Source organism: Sebastes fasciatus, chromosome 10, assembly GCF_043250625.1.
Source record: "Sebastes fasciatus isolate fSebFas1 chromosome 10, fSebFas1.pri, whole genome shotgun sequence".
In the NCBI taxonomy this organism is placed as follows: Eukaryota; Metazoa; Chordata; class Actinopteri; order Perciformes; family Sebastidae; genus Sebastes; species Sebastes fasciatus.
The window spans coordinates 3932415-3951677 of record NC_133804.1 but is presented as its reverse complement, the minus strand read 5'-3'; positions in this window follow the sequence as shown (position 1 = coordinate 3951677).

Sequence of the window (19263 nt, the reverse complement as noted above, 5' to 3'; positions counted from 1 at the left end):
CGTGAGCTTGTGTTTACAACATGGGAAGTCATGTACACGATATGCTTGGCGTTCAAGTGGTCAAGTCGTGAAGAACACCGCTGCTAAGCAACGGCAATATTAACGTTACTGTCGGCGTCTGGAAGCCACAGAGGCTAGCAAGCTAGCAAGCGGGTAACATAATGCAGTAAGTACAAAGACATAATGACAGAGGAAAAAGATGAGGCCGTTGGGAATATCAACATTTTCCTCAACTTATAATAAAACTACGAAGAAAAAAAATACAGGACTAAAACTACAATATATTATTAATCAGTAAAAGATTGAAACTATGACAATGTCAACAAACACGTCACAACTCGTGAACCACTTAAGAGGTTGTGTATACCACAAGAGGGGAGCGTTCTTGTGGACTCTTCTCATGAACACGACCCCATTTGAAGGCACCATTATTCCTATTTATTCTTTATTTCTTTAAGCATGTTATACTGTGTCAGTCATAATCAGCTGTGGTTTGTGTGCTATTATTATATTTTGACTATGAATCTCCTATAGTTGGCCTATAATTCTCAAATAATATTCCAACTGGAAAATTATATAGGTGGTTTGTTTGTATAAAGTTGTAATACTTTAGGGGCTTCCCTGTGTTATTTGTAGCATCACAGTCAGGAAGCTGCTACATATTATACAGAGAAACATTCAGAATTTATATAGTGAATAAAAGATACCAGGAGATATTGGGTTTCAGGCTCCTCCAAGAAAATTTGAAGGTTTTTGACTTAAAACTACATCATTTTTGAGCATTATTATTACTAGTTAAATAATTATTTTGTATTATTAATCACAGCCTTCGTCTGAACATTAAATTATTCTGGAAAAATTTGCCCTAAAAGAGCAGATTCAGAAAACTTTTAAATGTTTCATAATATGATCACAAATAAAAAAAAGTTATGATGAACAGTTCACTAATTATTTTACAAAAAGGACGTGAACATTGTATTGATGGATTACAGCACCTGATATGGAGAGGGTAGAGAAGAGTACCGACAGCTTGTGAGAAGATCTGGTACGCAAGTAAAGTCACGGTACGTCAAGGAGTAAAATGTAGACGTGCTGATACTGCGTACCGGTGCGTACCGGCTCACTTCAAGCACTGACGTAGATCTAATTAATAGGCATAGTCACAGTTATGACACTGAGTGCTAATTCAACCCTTCATCCAGAGAGGATGTGGGCAAAGAAAGGCTTGAATTATTTAAATCTGCAAAATATGTTCATGGCTGGCACACAGCTCATTGTCCACTCCCCTGCTGCGGGCCCATAAAGAGCAGACCATCACCATAAACACGACCATATACTGCATTTGATAAGCAGCTGGGATGCAACGGGGTACTGTACTGTACCATTCATCAAGCATGTGTTAGGCACATAAATTGTAAAAACATTAAGCCTTACAGGACATTTCAAGGTTCTTCAGATGCCCTTTTCTGTGTGTTGTTACCATTTATTTTGGTAATTTGGCCTCAAATAAAAAGCTTCCCTTGGTATGCTTCCTAAAAGACTGAGTGTTGCTCTTTCCGGAGTCTTATTTGGCCTGCGTCGCTGATAAGACCCTCTTTTGATGCATCAGCATTACATTTCATTATTTTGGCTTGTTTTCTTGTCAACACTTTTGAGATTTACAACTCCTCAGCTCTCCGTCTGGCTGGGATATGGATTCTCAATATTTCTCTGATTCTGTCACAAGTCCAATAGCTGGAAGAGTGAGAGAGACTGAGAGGGATGGGAGGGAGGGAGGGAGGGAGGTGTTCATCCCCAGTAGGTTGAACACCGATCCATTTGTTTTACAAGAGACAGAACAAGCAAGAGATGAGTGGTGGAGTGAGAGGAAGAGAGGGCCCTTTGAAAGAGTGGAGCAGAACGGTAGAGAGAAAATAGATAGTGTGTGTGTATTAAACACAAATCAAAGTTTGTCTTGACACAGCACTTTGTCTGCAGGCCTCATAAAACTGCGTCTACTCACTTTGGCCAAATATTACCCCGACAAACACACACACACACACAGCCGTGTACTTCTATCTTTGTGAGGACACTCATTGACATAATGCATTCCCTAGCCCCTTACCCTAACCTTAACCATCAAAACTAAATGCTTGACCCCAACCCTCACCCTTACCCTATTCTAAACTTAATACTAACTTGAACCTTAAAACAAAGTCTGTCCGGCCAAAATGTCCTCACTTTCCAAAAATGTCCTCACTTGGAAGGTCTAAAACTTAACGTGGTCCTCAAAAAGATAGTTGGACAAGTACACACACACACACACACACACACACACACACACACACACAGTTTTATACAGTACTTATAATCTCGTCACCCCTGTTTGAGGACAGGCTTCGAATTTAATTGGCTGTAGTCGTGTGAAATTATGCTGATACAGCGTTACACTGGGAAACACTACTATTGTCAGTACGGAACAAGGAGATATAAACGCTTAGCATCAGCTCCCATGTCACAACACGGTGATCAGACTTTGTCCGACGATACTTTTCCTTCCCCAGGAGAGCCTCTCTGCCCCGAGCTGTTTGTCAGTACCACTTAAACCCTGAGTCTCTTCCCAGGTTTCTGGCTGAAAGCTGTGTGTGTGTGCGTGTGTGTGTGTGTGTGTGTGTGTGTGTGTGTGTGTGTGTGTGTGTGTGTGTGTGCGTGTGCGTGTGCGTGTGCGTGTGTGTCTCCACATCCACTTACCATGATTTTCATTCCTTCCATGGTTAAAATACCGGCATTCTGTTTTTGATTTGAATAGAACTTCACGGTCAGTTCATTCTAATGACAAAAACACAGATTTTTTGCACTGAGCCTTAGTTTTACAGCAGCCTGTCGTGTCATGTGGAAAGTTTGGATTTAAAGGACTAGTACGATTCGGGGAAATGTGTTTATTTGCTTTCTTTCACAGATTTAGATAAGAACATACTGTAGATTTCAAGCCATAGACTGTATATAAGAAGTGTTTGACGTCACCCATTGGTTTGTGGACTGCCGTTTTGAAGCCTCGCATTCGGCATTTTGGCCATCGCCATTTTGGTTTTTGGCTGTCGCTATCTTGGTTTTGGCTGTCGCCATCTTGGTTTTTGGCTGTCGCCATCTTGGTTTTGGTTGTCGCCATCTTGGTTTTTGGCTGTCGCCATCTTGTTTTTTTGCAACCAGAAGTGACATGAGAGGGTGGAGCTAAGTACAGCTGAATGCTGAATAAGACCAAAATGTTACAGTTAACTTTCTTGAACTGAAAACACACTGTGAAAGGGTTAAAGTTTGTTTGTTGGTTTGTTTGTTTGGAGGATTACTCCAAAAGTCCGTCATGGATGTGAATAAAAAAATGTTGACACAGTGGGTGTGGCACAATGAACAATCCATTATATTTTGATGGCGATTCAAATTATGATCCAGCTTCGGGATTTTTTTTAATAACTCAGCCTGTGCATTAACACCACAGGCTTTAAGACATGCACAGTGTAACTGATGAACACAGACAACACAAAACTGGACAATGCCGAGGTATCGACCTGTCAATCACAAGGTAGCCCCGCCCTAAAACATCCCCTGCTTTATGGTCTATTTTACTCTAAATGGGACCATCATTTACTAAATGAACATCATGCTGTATTGAAGACTTGAAACTAGCGATTGAGACCATAAACTCATGTTTACAATCATTACTGAGGTAATAAATCAAGAGAGAAGTAGACTCATTTTCTCATAGACTTCTATACAATCAGACTTCTTTTTGCAACCAGAGGAGTCGCCCCCTGCTGGCTGTTGGAAATAATGCAAATTTAAGGCACTTCATTATTGGCTTCACTTTTTTCGACCCAAAGGTTGCCCACTGTTTCAAGCCAGGAGGCAATTAGCTTAGCATACAAACTGTAGGTGGCTCTCTTCAGTGTTAAAAATGGCCATTTTGTTTGTTTTACAGGAAGTTACAAAATGTACCGTAATTATTTGTTGGCGAAGAGCAGACACTGCACTGAAGTGCTGGGCGGGGAGATAAACTGCTGTTTGTAAGAAACTGTTATATAGCGAGCAACTCCCCCCTAAACTCTCCGGGTCTAGCTCCATACTTAACCCACAGACATGAAAGCTGTATTGACCTCTTTATCTAACTCTCTGCAAGAAAGCGAGTAAGCCTTTTAAACTATTTCTTTAAGGTGCCCAGTTTTTGTTATCTTTCTCTGAGAGTTTCTGCTTCCTCCCCAATATATGAGAAACAGAAGCGAATGGCCAGACAGCACTGGAAGAAAAGAAAATATGTCTTAAATTGGGTGAACTGCCTCCTTATACATCTCACCCCTGTCTTTGACCATACAGTACATATACAAGTGTAAAGAGAGACAGAGATACTGTAGCACTGCAGATAGAATTCGACAGAGTATGATGTCTAGTTTCAGTCCATCATTAGCAGCACAGAAAATCTGAATTTTAAGCTCTGTTTCTGGATATTTATTAGTTTAACTAGTGCAGTGTCTCTTCGGAACGGGCTGATTGTTTGGCACCCAAAAGTGCTGCTTGCAGCGTTGTCAAAAACCGTGGTATGGTTTCTGGCACCCACCACGTATGAAGTTGATTGGATGAATGAGTTCTCGAGGTATGCGAAGGACGGTCATACATACATACACAGACAGAGAATAATTCCTGTATAGTTAGATGATGCTGATATAGCACCACCTATTGGCCAAATGGCACCAACTTTGTCATGGTTACTCAGACATCATATCTACACACGTCCACCAAATGTGGTTGTAATATCACAAAGTGTTCAGGAGATAGGAGATTTTTTGGTAATAAGCCCTTCCCACAGCATTTGAGCTAACTTTTTTCTTTTCTTTTTTTACCTTTAGGGGGAGGTTCACTGAGAGCAATGCTCTCTTTTTCAGGAACACCCTGATCACATTCACACAGTTACACATTCACGCCTGGAAGCTGCCAAGTACAACCACAGTCTGATCTGCTGGTCACTGGGAAACTCCACTGGAGCTGTTGGGGTTAGGTGCCTTGCTCAAGGGCACCTCAGTGGTGGTAATGAAGCGCTGCTTTTCACTTTCCCCACCCAGATTTATCCTGCCGGTCCGGGGATTAAACCGGCAACCTTCCGGTCTCAAGCTTGCTTCTCTAACCTTTAGGCCACCACTGCCCAAACTTTGAGGGCCAGCGTTAGCAAAACTGTACGGAACATCTACAATCCAAAAAAGTCACTTTTTCGGATTCGATCCAGAGATGTTCTCTGCTCAAAATGTGGAGTAGGAGTTGTAGCAAAAATTCAGATTTGGACTAGGGCTGTCAAAGTTAAAGCGTAATAATAATGTGTTAAAAATTTTCAAATTTGTTTCAACGCCACTAATTTCTTTACCACATTAAAGCAATCAATTTTCCGGAGGTTGTACCGGGCTCAGTTTTAAAGCTAGAGTAAAGATACTTTCATCATATGAAACTAGAAAACCTAAGGAATCCATTGGCACCGTGCCACATTAGCATGTCACAAAGGAGGCTAAAAACGCTCCAAACTTGCGCTAAATTTTGGCGAGAAAGAACTGGCATGGCCATTTTCAAAGGGGTCCCTTGACCTATGACCTCCAGATATGTGAATGAAAATGGGTTCTATGGGTACCCACGAGTCTCCCCTTTACAGACATGCCCACTTTATGATAATCACATGCAGTTTGGGGCAAGTCATAGTCAAGTCAGCACACTGACACACTGACAGCTGTTGTTGCCTGTTGGGCTGCAGTTTGCCATGTTATGATTTGAGCATATTTGTTACGCTAAATGCAGTACCTGTGAGGGTTTCTGAACAATATTTGTCATTGTTCTGTGTTGTTAATTGATTTCCAAATAATACATGTATCCATACATTTGCATAAAGCAAGCGTATTTGCCCACTCCCATGTTGATGAGAGTATTAAATACTTGACAAATCTCCCTTTAAGGTACATTTTGAACAGATAAAAAAATTAATTTGCGATTAATCACGATTAACTATGGACAATCAATTGTATTGTAAATATTCAATTGAATATTTTAATTGATTGACACCCCAAATTTGGACACAATTCACAATAATAGAAAATCGATCTAGATGCAAATGGGCGTACCTTAAATGGATAGATTTGTCTGGACCCACGAAATCTAGGTGAAAAAAAAGTTTTTTTCTGAGAGTTACGTTTCATAAATTACAGACCAAAACGTGAAGTTCATTGTTATAGCGCCATCTGGTCAAATTGCACCACATTTGACAAAGCACTCCCGTGGATGCGGAGCAATACCCCCGCCAACTGTGAAGTCGATCGGATGAACGGTCCTCGAGATTTGCGAAGGACATACAGACATTTCATCGTTTCATCTTTTCTACTAATGATCCTGCCAGGAGAGTTTCATGCCCAAATCAAGACTTGTCTCTTCTAAATACGAGCTGGACTTTTAATCCCAAAATAACTCCTCCTACGTCACTATTGGAATCTCAGAGCCCATAATTCAGCCTTTTGATCAAAGTGTTCTCCATGTTGGTATCAGCAAGCTCCTGAATGCAGATGGAAAATACAAAAAAGTTACTCGTCATATCTCTCCTTTCTGTCAAAGGGCCCGTTTTTCTTCTACCTACTCTTCTTCGTATCCTGTCATCACGATTACCTCTTCATCTCCTCGCCTCTGATCAGCTCCTTCTTCTCTTTTCTCTAATCTTTCCTCAGTGTCTCCCCTCCTCTCATCATCCTCATCCTCCTGAAGTTTCTCTTCTCTTTTCTCTTCCTCTTGTCTCATCTCCCCTCTTCTCTCCCAGTACCTCTGCTGTCTTCCTTCATCCTTTCTTGTTCCCCCTTTCATCATGCTCTCTTTTCCTTCTTCTGTCTGTCACACTCTCTATTTTTCTTTTTTACCTTCTTCTTCCCTCGTCCTCTCCTTTACTCCTCTCCTCTCCTGGGTGTTTGACAGCATTTATAAACACCCACTAAAAGCCTCTGTCACAGGCTGCTGTTAGCGCCGCACTAGTCAGCCTAATTCACCTTCAGTGGGAAAAGGCTTTTACTGGCTGCCATTTTGGCTGTGTGCGTGCATGAGGATAATGTGTTAGCACATCCAGCGTCTGAGGGGGACAGCCCAGCAATTTTCATGTTGAAACGTCAATGTCAGACAAAACTGTGGTGGGAAATCTGGAAAAAGTTACAAGACCAGAAATGTAAAATTTGAAGACACTTATGTTTGGAAAGGTTGAGTGGACTGATTTGACTCGGAGACAAGGGTGAGATGGAGAATAAACATCACCAAAACTCACTTTTTTATATATATGCTGACTTAGAGGTTAAGAACATAAAACTGATATTACTGAGGAAAAATACTCAGTTACTCCTCATTACTGAGGTCAAATACTATTCTCAGTAATGCCAGCTGCCAGCTACCTGTGTAATATCAAGTTGAGCCCATGTGTGAATAGAGCCGCTCATTGTCTGGAGAATTTCACGGCAAGCCAAGTGGGCGTGTTGATGACATTTTTATCATGCAAGAATACCAGTATCGGGAATCGGGTCCGATATTGTGCTCATGTACTCGCAAAACGGCTCCGATACAACGGCACCGATACCACTTTACAGCAGCCCGACGTTAACCTCTCGTCACCATCTTTCGGGTCCTCACGCTCCCAAACGGTGCGGGCGAGACGGGCCGGTTGTGCGCCCACACGGTCGGGGAGGTGGAGCGCTGGGCCGGGATCCCATCTCAGCTGGCGTGCGCTGGCCCTCACTTTCCTTGCGCCACAGGGTTTTGCTTGCACCCTCTGAATCGCGCCTGTGTTATACTGCTTGGTCCGTGTTTCAAGACGGGTCAGGTGGGTTGCCGACAACGCCACAGACCCCTGGCGCCTTTTACGTGGGCCGAGGCACGACGCGGTTGGGGCGCACCGAGGACAGTCTGCCCCGGTCGACAGTCGCACTGGGAGCCCCATCACGGCTCAGCGAGGTCCACCTTCGCCGCGAGCCTTTCCAAGCCGACCTAGAGCCGCCTCGTATGCGGGACTCCCCAGCCTGCTGTGTGTCGCTCACACCCTCCAGCTGGCTGTTAATGAGGGTCTTTTGGCACAGAGAAGTACTCGTATCGGTACTCGGTATCGGCGGGTACCCAAATGTAAGTACTTGTACTCGTACTCGGTCTGAAAAAAAGTGGTATCGGTGCATCCCTAACCAAATGACCAACCGACTACGTGGTCGCGTTGTAATCTGTGTCATGTCCTGCCTCCTGTACGCTCTACCCAGGCGTCACCGCTCACCTAAACCAAACATAAAGTATTTCCAGTAGGTGAGAACATGTCTGACATGGACAATCTCCTATTGTGTGCTACATGTGCAAACTTGTTGCATTCACCAATTTTCTTCACTTGGAGATCTCAATTACGTACTAATTGAAGGTTGATTTGTCTCTGTATATAATAAGGTCAACAGATCAACCGTAACCCTAACCCTAACCCTAACCCTAACCCTAACCCTAGCCCTACCCCCTAACCCCTAACCCTAACCCCAACCGACTTACTTCTTTTGTAAGCACATCAGGATGAATGGGGCAGGAAATGTATCATATGGTGTAATATATGGTATCATCAATTCTCATGAACACCCACTCATGACATATACAGGTGGCATTCATCATGTTTCTGGTCATTTACACAGTTATCTGGGATTAGGAGTGGTTTGCTGAATCTGACGCGGCACACTCGCAATTGCGCCTTAAAGCACGGGCTTACCGAGAGACACAAGCTTAAAGAAAAGCGGGTGAATGAGCTGATGCACAGCACGGGGAGGGGGGACTGAGAATGAGGGCGCTGTAATGTAACAATACAATGTTCACGTCCTGCAAAATCAGCAAATGATATCGGCAATGAGAGCGAATCATCTACCAGTCATACTGTTAGAATGTCAGACGGAACTGTGTTTACTAATGATGAGCACCGATAAAATGATGTTCATCACACTAACTGAGTGCCAAATAAATGTTAGGTAATTAGCAGATAAGTGCCTCAAGACTGTTGATGTCTGTTTTATGAATGTTAATTTTCTATACACTGTGAATTCATAACATGCAAGTGTTTTCACGGTAGCACATCTACTGTACGCACCGCTGTCATCGTCAGATTATTGGACCCGAGTAGTTAATAACATACTCATCAAGTAGTGTTTTGAATACACCTGATGCAACTCAGAAGCCCTTACTGTTGGATCAGGGCTGGGAATCAGCTGGTTCAGGTGTGTTACAGTAGGGGGTCTGGAGGTCTGGAGCTGGGGACCCAGGGTCTAGGCTATAGGCTAGAATAAATATCATTAATGAAACAGTATTAAAGGGGGGCCCTGGTAGCTCACCTGATAGAGTGGGGGGGCTGAGATATGTGTAAATGATCAAATAATTATTATAGCAAGTTTTATTTGTAAGCTTTTTGGGCAATATCTAAAGTATTAATAATAATGGTCCAAAATGATGTAAAGTTGCATAGTTTTAGGTAAAAAACCTTTAAATCTTCAACCCCCACCCCAAGTTAATATCGACTGATCTTCTGGTGTTGCCACAGACCTACAATAATCCAGCTTTGTCCTGTCATATAGTTGACGTATTGTTTTATAATGATGACTTTCATATTCTGTTTACTGATGAGGAGGGCGCTCCATCTAATATTTGCCGCTGTCCATTAACTGGGGGTTCTGAATTAAAGTTGACGTGGCATATTGTGAAGGGAGTGGCGGCCCTACAAAACGTCCGTAGCCCCGGGGCCTCAAGTAATATTAAGCCGCCCCTGCACACTCCTACGAGCCCACGTTATGAAGAAAAGTAAAAGAACGTTAAAGGTCCCATATCATGCTCATTTTCAGGTTCATACTTGTTCTAGTAGAAACACAAATTACATGTTTACATGCTGTAATGTTCGAAAAAACCTTTATTTTCCTCATACTGTCGGCCTGAATATGCCTGTATTTACCCTCTGTCTGAAACGCTCCGTTTTAGCGCATTTCGACGGAATTGCAACAGAATTGCGTTGCTAGGCAACAGCTTGGGTCCATGTGTACTTCCTGCAACCAGGAATAAACTGGGACACATTTAGAATGTTTATGTTTAAAACTGTGTAAAGGGTCTAAATATTGTATATTTGTGACATCACAAATGGACAGAAATCCTGACAGCTTGTTTCAAATGCAGAGTTTCTGAATACGGTCTGTGTGTATTTCCTTGTGGATTTCGATACTTTCACAGTATTTATATAGGGCTTAAGCCTGCTTTATAATAATAAAAAACGTGGAAATCTCACTTTTTTATAATATGGGACCTTTAAGACAAGAACACGAAAATGTTTTTGCATGAGGCCCATTGTTCGGAGTTCACATGAGTAAACGTCTTCAGTCTCTATTCCCCTCTTTGTAGTCTTATGTTGTCCCACTATGAGTGCACAAGGAGTTCATGTTCATCCACTTCTCTGTTTACTCCGCTGCTCTGTTCAGCCTCCTCAAGGACTACTTTACAAAGTAAAGTATCCAAAGCTCAAACACTCAGTTGTTGTACAGAGCTCTAGTCAGGATTAGAGGGGAACAACTCAGTGGCACATTGGTCTGGTGAAGATTTACTGTAACTTACATCTTGAAAAGTTAAATACTTTTCATTAAGGCTATTACTGCCCATTTAATCTTCCCCTTATTGCAAAGGAAATGAATAGAATATATTACATTTATCACTTCCTGTAGGCCAGATGGAAATGAAAAGAATGAAATAAGCTTTTATGAAGAGGATGGAGGTTGAATCCCTTCATCATTCATAGAGAATGGGGGAAGACAATATTTATTTATATCTTCGTGTGACTTTAATATTTTGAAAAGTAACACAATAGTGCATTGTCTCAAAGAAGCCACCCAGATGGGCCGACACTGAAATATCCCGAGAGTGTGTGTGTATGGCGGCTGAAGGATGGATGGATGAGAATGAAAGAATACCTGGCTGTCTAACAATAGATCCTTGCTTTCCACAGGCTTCAATAAACAAGACTTCAATCCCTCCTTGGCTTCCCGTGTAGACCATGTGTTTGATGGAGCTGGAAGCTCTGGCTCCATTGTCCTGCTGGTTTAAATAGAGAGAAAGTGTGTTTGTGTGTGTTCTTGCGTGTGTGTTTGTGTGTGTACATGTGTGTGTGTTTGAGCCCCTCAGGACCCAATGAGAGTGGCTGCCACTGGAAGGCAGCCATAACTAGCACACAGGGGACACGCACACATAAACACGCTCTCTACTTCTGTTTCACTCAAACACACACTCGCAATCCCTCGGTCCCTGTGCTGTGTGTGTGTGTGTTTTGGGGTTTAATTACGTGATTTTTATGGCATAATCACTTGGCCCTAATAAAGCCAAGAGAGTCTTGGGGGAGATTTTTGCACACGCTTTCTTTTCTCTCTGAAACCCACAAACAAACACGCACACACACACACGCACAGCATGTTTAGATCGTCCCGGTCCGTCCTCAAAATTCATTGGAGCTGTCAGCTTCTCCGTCAGTAAAATGATGTGTGGAAGTGACATATTGTTTTCTTTCAAAATACTGAAAAATATCTCTGTGCATATCTGTGCATCTGGTTGTGTGACAGGTGTGTCAGAGGGCAGCGCAACATGAATACAAGTGGAAAACACTTGCTTAGTACTAGTTTATTTTAAAGGTCCCATATTTTGCTAAATTTCAGGTTCATACTTGTATTTTGTGTTTCTACTAGAACATGTTTACATGCTGTAATGTTTAAAAAAAACTTTATTTTCCTCATACTGTCGGCCTGAATATACCTGTATTTACCCTCTGTCTGAAACGCTCCGTTTTAGCACATTTCGATAGAATTGCGACGGAATTGTGTTGCTAGGCAACAGCTTGGGTCCATGTGTACTTCCTGTCAGTAGATGTTATTTACATACACTGAAACCAGGAATAAACTGGGACACATTTAGATTTTTTATATTTAAAACTGTATAATGGTCTAAATATTGTATATTTGTGACATCACAAATGGACAAAAATCTTGACAGCTTGTTTCAAATGCAGAGTTTCTGAATACGGGCTATGTGTATTTCCCTGTGGATTGAGCATTTTGATACTTTCACAGTATTTATAAAGGACTTAAGCCAGCTTCATAATAAAAAAAACATGAAAATCTCACTTTTTATAATATGGGACCTTTAAGCTGTAGCCTAGCTACAGCTAGCAGCTGGTTAGCTTAGCTTAGCATAAAAATTGGAAACCGGGGGAAACAGCGTGGCTCTGTCCAACAAAACCACAAACAGCCCAGCAGAGCGATGCTAGTTTCCCCGTCTTTGTGCTAAGCTAAACTAACCGACTGTAGCTTCATATTACAGACCCAGGAGTGTCGATCTTCTCATCTAAACTCTCAACATGAACAAAAGGCTTTTATTAAAAAAGGCTGTTGTAAGTTGAGTGCATGAAGCACCATTTGTACTGTGGCAATTATTTTTATTTTATATTATTATTTATATGTATTACAGCATTCTGCTTTTATTAACCCCTTAACACTCAGAAGGCCCACCAGCAGGCCCAGCCACTATTCTGTCCAGAGTAAAGATCCTGGCACTATGTGAAACTAAAGGAGGAATCCATTGGTACCAACCGTGTCATGCTAGCTTGTTGGGAAGAAAGCTAAATAATGCTACCAAATTACACAAAACTTTGGCGAGAGACTTCAAAGGGGTCCCTTGGCCTCTGACCTCAAGATATGTGAATGAAAATGGGTTCTATGGGTACCCACGAGTCTCCCCTTTACAGACATGACCACTTTATGATAATCACATGCAGTTTTTGAATGCAGTATAAATTTGTTATTTTTTTTTTTAAATGGTTTATATGAATATTTCTGCATACTGGGGTCCCTAAACAGTCTTGAATTACATAAATTACATAAATCACTGTAAAGCTGAGACTCTTGTGGATCCAATGAGCCCAACTGTATTCATGTGAAACTTGACCTCACTGTATTAAATGACCTGTGGTGACCTCTAGGATAATCACAGCCTCATGAAACTTTACAACCACAAACTAAAGACTTAGAGCATTCAGAGGATGGATGGCTTTCCTAGCTAGATTGACAATAAGGGGGTTTCTGAGCAGTTTACAAAACAGAAGTGCTCCCCATCCAATCACCGAAAAATGCAATTCTTGCAGAAATCTCCAAATGTCAAAAGTTCTTGGAACCAAATCACAGCATGGCTTTTCCTATGGTGTTCGTCACGGTCTTGGTGTCTTAATGTGGTATTTTGGTGGAGGGAGTATGAGGTATTATTGAATTATTGGTAAAAAATTGTCAAATTTAGCACCAAAACTTTGTAGCAAATGGTATCGACCCATCGATCTCATACTTATGTCATCATGTTCTTAGCTCTTATACTCTTTTACAAATTATTTTAATTGATTAATTCATGTATTCATTCATATTTATTTCTTATTAATGACTAGAACGACTTGACACACAGTGCTGAGCTGCATCTTAAAGTTTTCTTCAGGTTTCCAGCTTTCAGATGGTGTACACCACTTCTCTGTGACATCTACTGTTGACTTTTTATCTAGCTAGTACAGCAGTCTTTTATATCTTGAATTTTTCTCATGTTTTTTAAGTCAAGATATAATTTTGTCTTAGGAATCAGACAAGATTCAACAAGATTGCTGCTGACTTGTTGTGTGCTCATGTTACATAATCCTGAGTTTTAAAGGAGCACCTCCACAAAGTTAGTGGAGTGGTCTAAAATCAATGCAGCAGAGGCTGAGATATCCTGACTTTTAAGGCGTTCAAACAATATGTGAAGCAAATTTTAAACACATGTAACTGCTTATAAAGTCAATACAAAGGTGTGAGTGGGCACAAATACATCTGCATTCACTCTCGGCAGTGCAAATTGAGTTAAGACAAATTCGAGCAAGCTGAAAATGTTTCAACTCAAGCAAGGAATGTGTGCTTATCCCCGGGCTCTGTGAATCTACATTATAAACCAACAAAACATGAGGAAGAAAATGAAATAGGAGGAAATAACAGAAAGAACTGGAGTTCTTGAGTTCTGATATCAGTCAGAGTCTGAGCCTACACAGGATGGATGGTTCAAACTAACACAAGAGTTGCATCCAGGAGACCGCTGTTTCACTTTCACATTACAATCAGCTGTTCATTCAGTGTCATGTTCACTGTACAAATGTAGTAGTTTTAAGCCCAACCATGTAGTTCTTTACTAAACCTAACTATTTCTTCTTCTTTCTTTTTTTTATTTATTTGCACATACATAAAACTGCACAAAATCCAGTCAATGAAAAAAAAACAAGAAATGTGTCAGGAGAGGTCAAGAAGCCACAGGCTTATACAAAGGACCTCCCCCCAACCCCAGGAGAAAAAAAAGTAATATATAACAAACAACAGGAGAAATAAAATAAATAAATAACAAAAAAGGAATAAAGATCTAAACTAACATAATTTTAAAAATACAACAAAAGTTAAACAACAACAAGAAGCACACAAAATGTGCAGAAAAAAACTAACCAAACAGTGGAAAACAATAAAAAAAAACAGTGAAATACATGCAAAAAACAGTACACAAAAAAAGAAAATATATCTAAACATATCAAAAGATAATTAGACATCATGAATTAGATGAGATGATAATTTCCTTTTAAAATGTTCTAAGGATAACGAGCTCTTGATAACATGTATTTGGTGTTCCACGTTTGTGCACTACGATATCGGAGGGAGTACTGGCCATGTTTTGTTTTGTAAAAAGGCAGGTGAGGATGAATAACCTGTCTAGTATTATGGGAATATTTTTAAACGATGATGGTAAAGAAGAAGGCAAGAACATGTATTTATATATAAACACACATATCTGATGAATATTTATGTCATAAACTGAAAGAATGTTCAGTTTCCTGAACAGTGGAACGGAGGCCTCCTTAGAGTTTGACAAAGTTGCCAATCATACAAATCGTTTTTGCAACAAAAAAAGTTTATAAAGTGGTTTATGCAGTGGTTTTGATGCCAAAAAATATTTTAATTAATTAATTATGATTTATGACTAGAACAATTTAACACACAGTGCTGAGCTGCATCTGAAATTAATCTTCAGGTTCCCAGCTTTCAAATGATGTACACCACTTCTACTGTTGACCTGCTATCTCCCCCTAAAGACCTCCTGGCCCCCCCCCCCCCTCTCCCTCTCCCTAGAAAAGACCAAAACTGGTCTATTGAGGGTCAAAACATTTTTGAAACTCATTTTGAGTTTGCAAAAAAATCTAAAACAATACTCATATTGAAATTGGTCTCAGTTTTATCCAGTGGGATGGAACAACACTGACTGTAGACTGACTTCAAACTGACACCACAGGACTCTCTTGTTGACGACTACCGGCGGGTTGATAATTGATATCTGTCTGAGTGCAAACTAAATGTTCTCAGTTTGAATCTCCAGCCGGAAAAAAATAGACAGAACATCTGTTTGTGAACCCAGATTAAGTCTTATCTGAGAGAGAATAATTGTGTGGGATGGATGTGCAGGCTATGTCACAGTGTGTGTTTGTGCGTGTGTCAACACTACGCAGTGGTTTTGAAGTTTCTTGGTTGTGATTTCCAAACTTCCAGAGCTTTTCCCCAGACATCAGACATTCAAAGAGAAGCTCTTTGAAACCTCTTTGAGAAAGAACCAAACTCTTTAGAAAATGTCTTCAGGGAATAATTGTGTGCGTTAGTGTGTGAGGGAGACACACACACACACACACACAGAGAGAGAGAGAGAGAGAGAGAGAGAGAGAGAGGCAAATAAAGAGAGTTTCCCTTGATATCAAACACTTCTCTGAGTGGCATAGTTCACAGAGCTATGATGATGCATTCAGTTGATAAGGATACCTATTGAAAGCAGATCCAGCTGGTCGACATTCACTTCTGTTTGTGTGTGTGTGTGTGTGTGTGTGTGTGCCAAAGATGGAAAAAGACCGGCTTGTCTGCTCTGTGCACAAAGACAATCAGATCAAAAGTGGTGAAAGACTAGGATGGATATATAATAAAAAAATGAAAAGGGAAACATTGTGGTCTCCTGGCAACCTTCATTAAACACAGTTACATAAGATGCATTTGATGAAGGTCTGTTCAGCTGTTTATTTTAGGGCTGCACCCGTAGACTGTATATACGAGAGGTGGACGTAGTCACCATGACGTCACCCATTGGTTTGTGGAATGCCGTTCTGAATCATGGATGTATTAAAGGTCACCTATTATGCAAAATGCACTTTTCCATGTCTTTTAAACATCAATATCTGTCCCCAGTGTGTCTACAAGTCACCATAGTATCATAAAAGACCATCCTCTCTCTTTTTCTCCTGCTCCGTTTGTCTGGAAATGGGTGTAGAAAATCACTTCTCTTTTTTTCCTTCTCTTCTGACGTCATTAGAGAATGCAAGCCATGTAAGGGTTTCCTGGTCGAACCAGAGAGAACCTTCAGTAGCTGACCCCGGCCCACAGCGCGTCACTGTCTCTCCTCCTCAACCGAACTTGAGCAAAGTAGCTCCTACTGTTAGTCTGCAAGAACCAGCAGAACAGGCTTCATGTACTCCCATCATCTAAATATAACATGTTCTTTCACAAAGGCTTTATGTAATTACAATGTTTAAACAGCTGATATTTATATATTATATATATTTGATGTCATGCATGTAGAAGAGTACAGGTAGTAAATAGTGACTGTAAGCAACACAACACATTTCTGTTTCACAGTCAAACTTTATTTGAGTTGACAGATGACAATATTAATTATTCACAGCATTTGTAATCATCTCACCTGTTAGTTAGTTATGTTAACATGGTACAGGAGAAAGTCTTCAGCTCTGGTAAACTATGGTAAGCTAAGCTCCGGTGGTCTGTAGTCATGGTAACACAGAGACAGCTACTACTGTAAATAATATACCATTACTCTGATCTTCCATACATTTATCAGGTGTCTTTTAGCAGAAATAATGAACTGACTACTGTTTCACATCTTCTATTTTCCACCCTGATGATCGCTGTGGTTACACACCGTCTCATAGCGGTAGCATGTAGCTAACCCGTTAGCATGTAGCTACATGCTAACGGGTTAGCTCTGTTTCTCCATGTAAACAACTATCTGCTCACTGCTAATGTTTTCTCCTCTGGGATGATTCTGTCGGTCATTTCTCACAGATGGATCTGTAAAGACAGACGTAAAACAGAGTGTATGTTTACGGTTTACAGAGTTGATGCATGAGGTAAACATAAAACGTCAGGAAAACCTGGAATCTGGACCGCAGATGTTCATCATGTGTCGCCGATTTCTGATCAGATTCCTCCGGTAACGTGCGCTGGGTGAAGTTTCTGGTTTATGAACTTTAAAGTAGTTTATTTTACTCTTCTGCTTCTCTCTCCCTGCTCTCAGACTGTGAGGGGGGCGGGAGAGAGTGACGCTGTTGTTGTTGAGGACGTTTGATTGACAGAAAACGCTGACCAATCAGAGCAGAGTGGGAGGAGACAGGCTGTGAATCAGGGGTTTTCAGACAGAGGCAGACTCAGGCTGCAGTATGAGAACAATAAAGGGTTTTTTGAACATTGCAGCATGTAAAAATGTTCTATTGCAACATTAAAATACATCTATGAACCTGGAAATGAGCATAATATGAGACCTTTAAGAGAACTGGATACAGCGTTGGAGGCGGGGCACCGTTCATTCCTATGAGAGTTGCTCATTGGCGCATGAAGCCTAAATGGCTCGACTTCCATCTGGAAAAGTACCCGGATTTTGTCAGAGTAGCGTCCGAGATGATTGGCGGAGTAGCGTCCGCTCGGTCACATGACTAGGTTACGAAAAACAAAAACAATTTTTTTTTTGAGAGTTACAGACGTCTCTTTCCCAATGTAAGTCTACGGGAAAAAGTCTTTTTGGGCCCAACGGCATCACGTGACGGACACGGACTTTGCAGTACCGCCGTTTTGCCACTACAAAAGTCGGGATCGACGACCGGCACACTTCCTGGGGGCTTGCTCGAGATCGACATTTTGGCCGTTGCCATCTTGCAACCAGAAGTGACAGGAGAGGCTGGAGCTAAGTACAACCAAACGCTGAATAAGACATTTTTATGGCAAAAATTGTTACATTTCGTTATAAACTTTCATGAACTGAAAACACACTGTTAAAGGGATACAGTTGTAAGACAAAAACACGGACAACTCCCAGACCGGACAATGCCGTGGTAACGACCTGTCAATCACAAGGTAGCCAAGCCCTAAAGCATCCCTTGCTTTATGGTCTATGTGACTCTAAATGGGACCATAATTTACTAAATGAACATCATGCTGTATTGAAGAAGACTTGAAACTAGCGATCGAGACCATAAACTCATGTTTACAATGTTTACTGAGGTAATATATCAAGTGAGAAGTAGGCTCATTTGCTCATATACCCCTTTCACAGTGAGGACTCAACCAGGGTTGGTTGTTCATCAACTCGCCTTTGTGACCCAGGTCGAGAGGTGGGTCGGAACAGGGTCGCTAACAAACGGGGCAGGGCAAACTTATTCGGTTGCAAATGAGGGCTCACAGTCCGTGACGCAACTGTCACAGGTCGCCGTGGCTCATAGGTAAATGGTGGGACGGCAGCAGGAATGTTTTCAGACACACCGGAGGTGAACGACTGAAACGGTCTGAAAAGTGAAGCCAATGCGACTCCTCTAGTTGCAAAATGAAGTCAAATTTTATAGAAGTCGATGAGAAAATGACATTTGTCATTTTCTTATTACCTGATTTATCACCTCAGTAAACATTGTAAACATGAGTGTATGGTCTCAATCGCTAGTTTCAAGTCTACTTCAATACAGTATGATGTTCATTTAGTAAATTATAGTCCCATTTAGAGTCAAATAGACCATAAAGCAGGGGATGCTTTAGGGCGGGGCTACCTTGTGATTGACAGATCGCTACCATGGCGTTGTCCGGTCTGGGTGTTGTCCGTGTTTTTGTCTTACAACTTTAACCCTCACAGTGTGTTTTCAGTTCATGAATGTTAATTGTAACATTGGTCGCCTAAAAATGTCTTATTCAGCATTCGGTTGTACTTAGCTCCACCCTCTTGTGTAACTTCTGGTTCCAAATAACCAAGATGGTGTCGGCCAAAAACCAAGATACGACATCCAACATGAGGCTTCAAAACAGCGGTCCACAAACCAATGGGTGACGTCAACGGGGA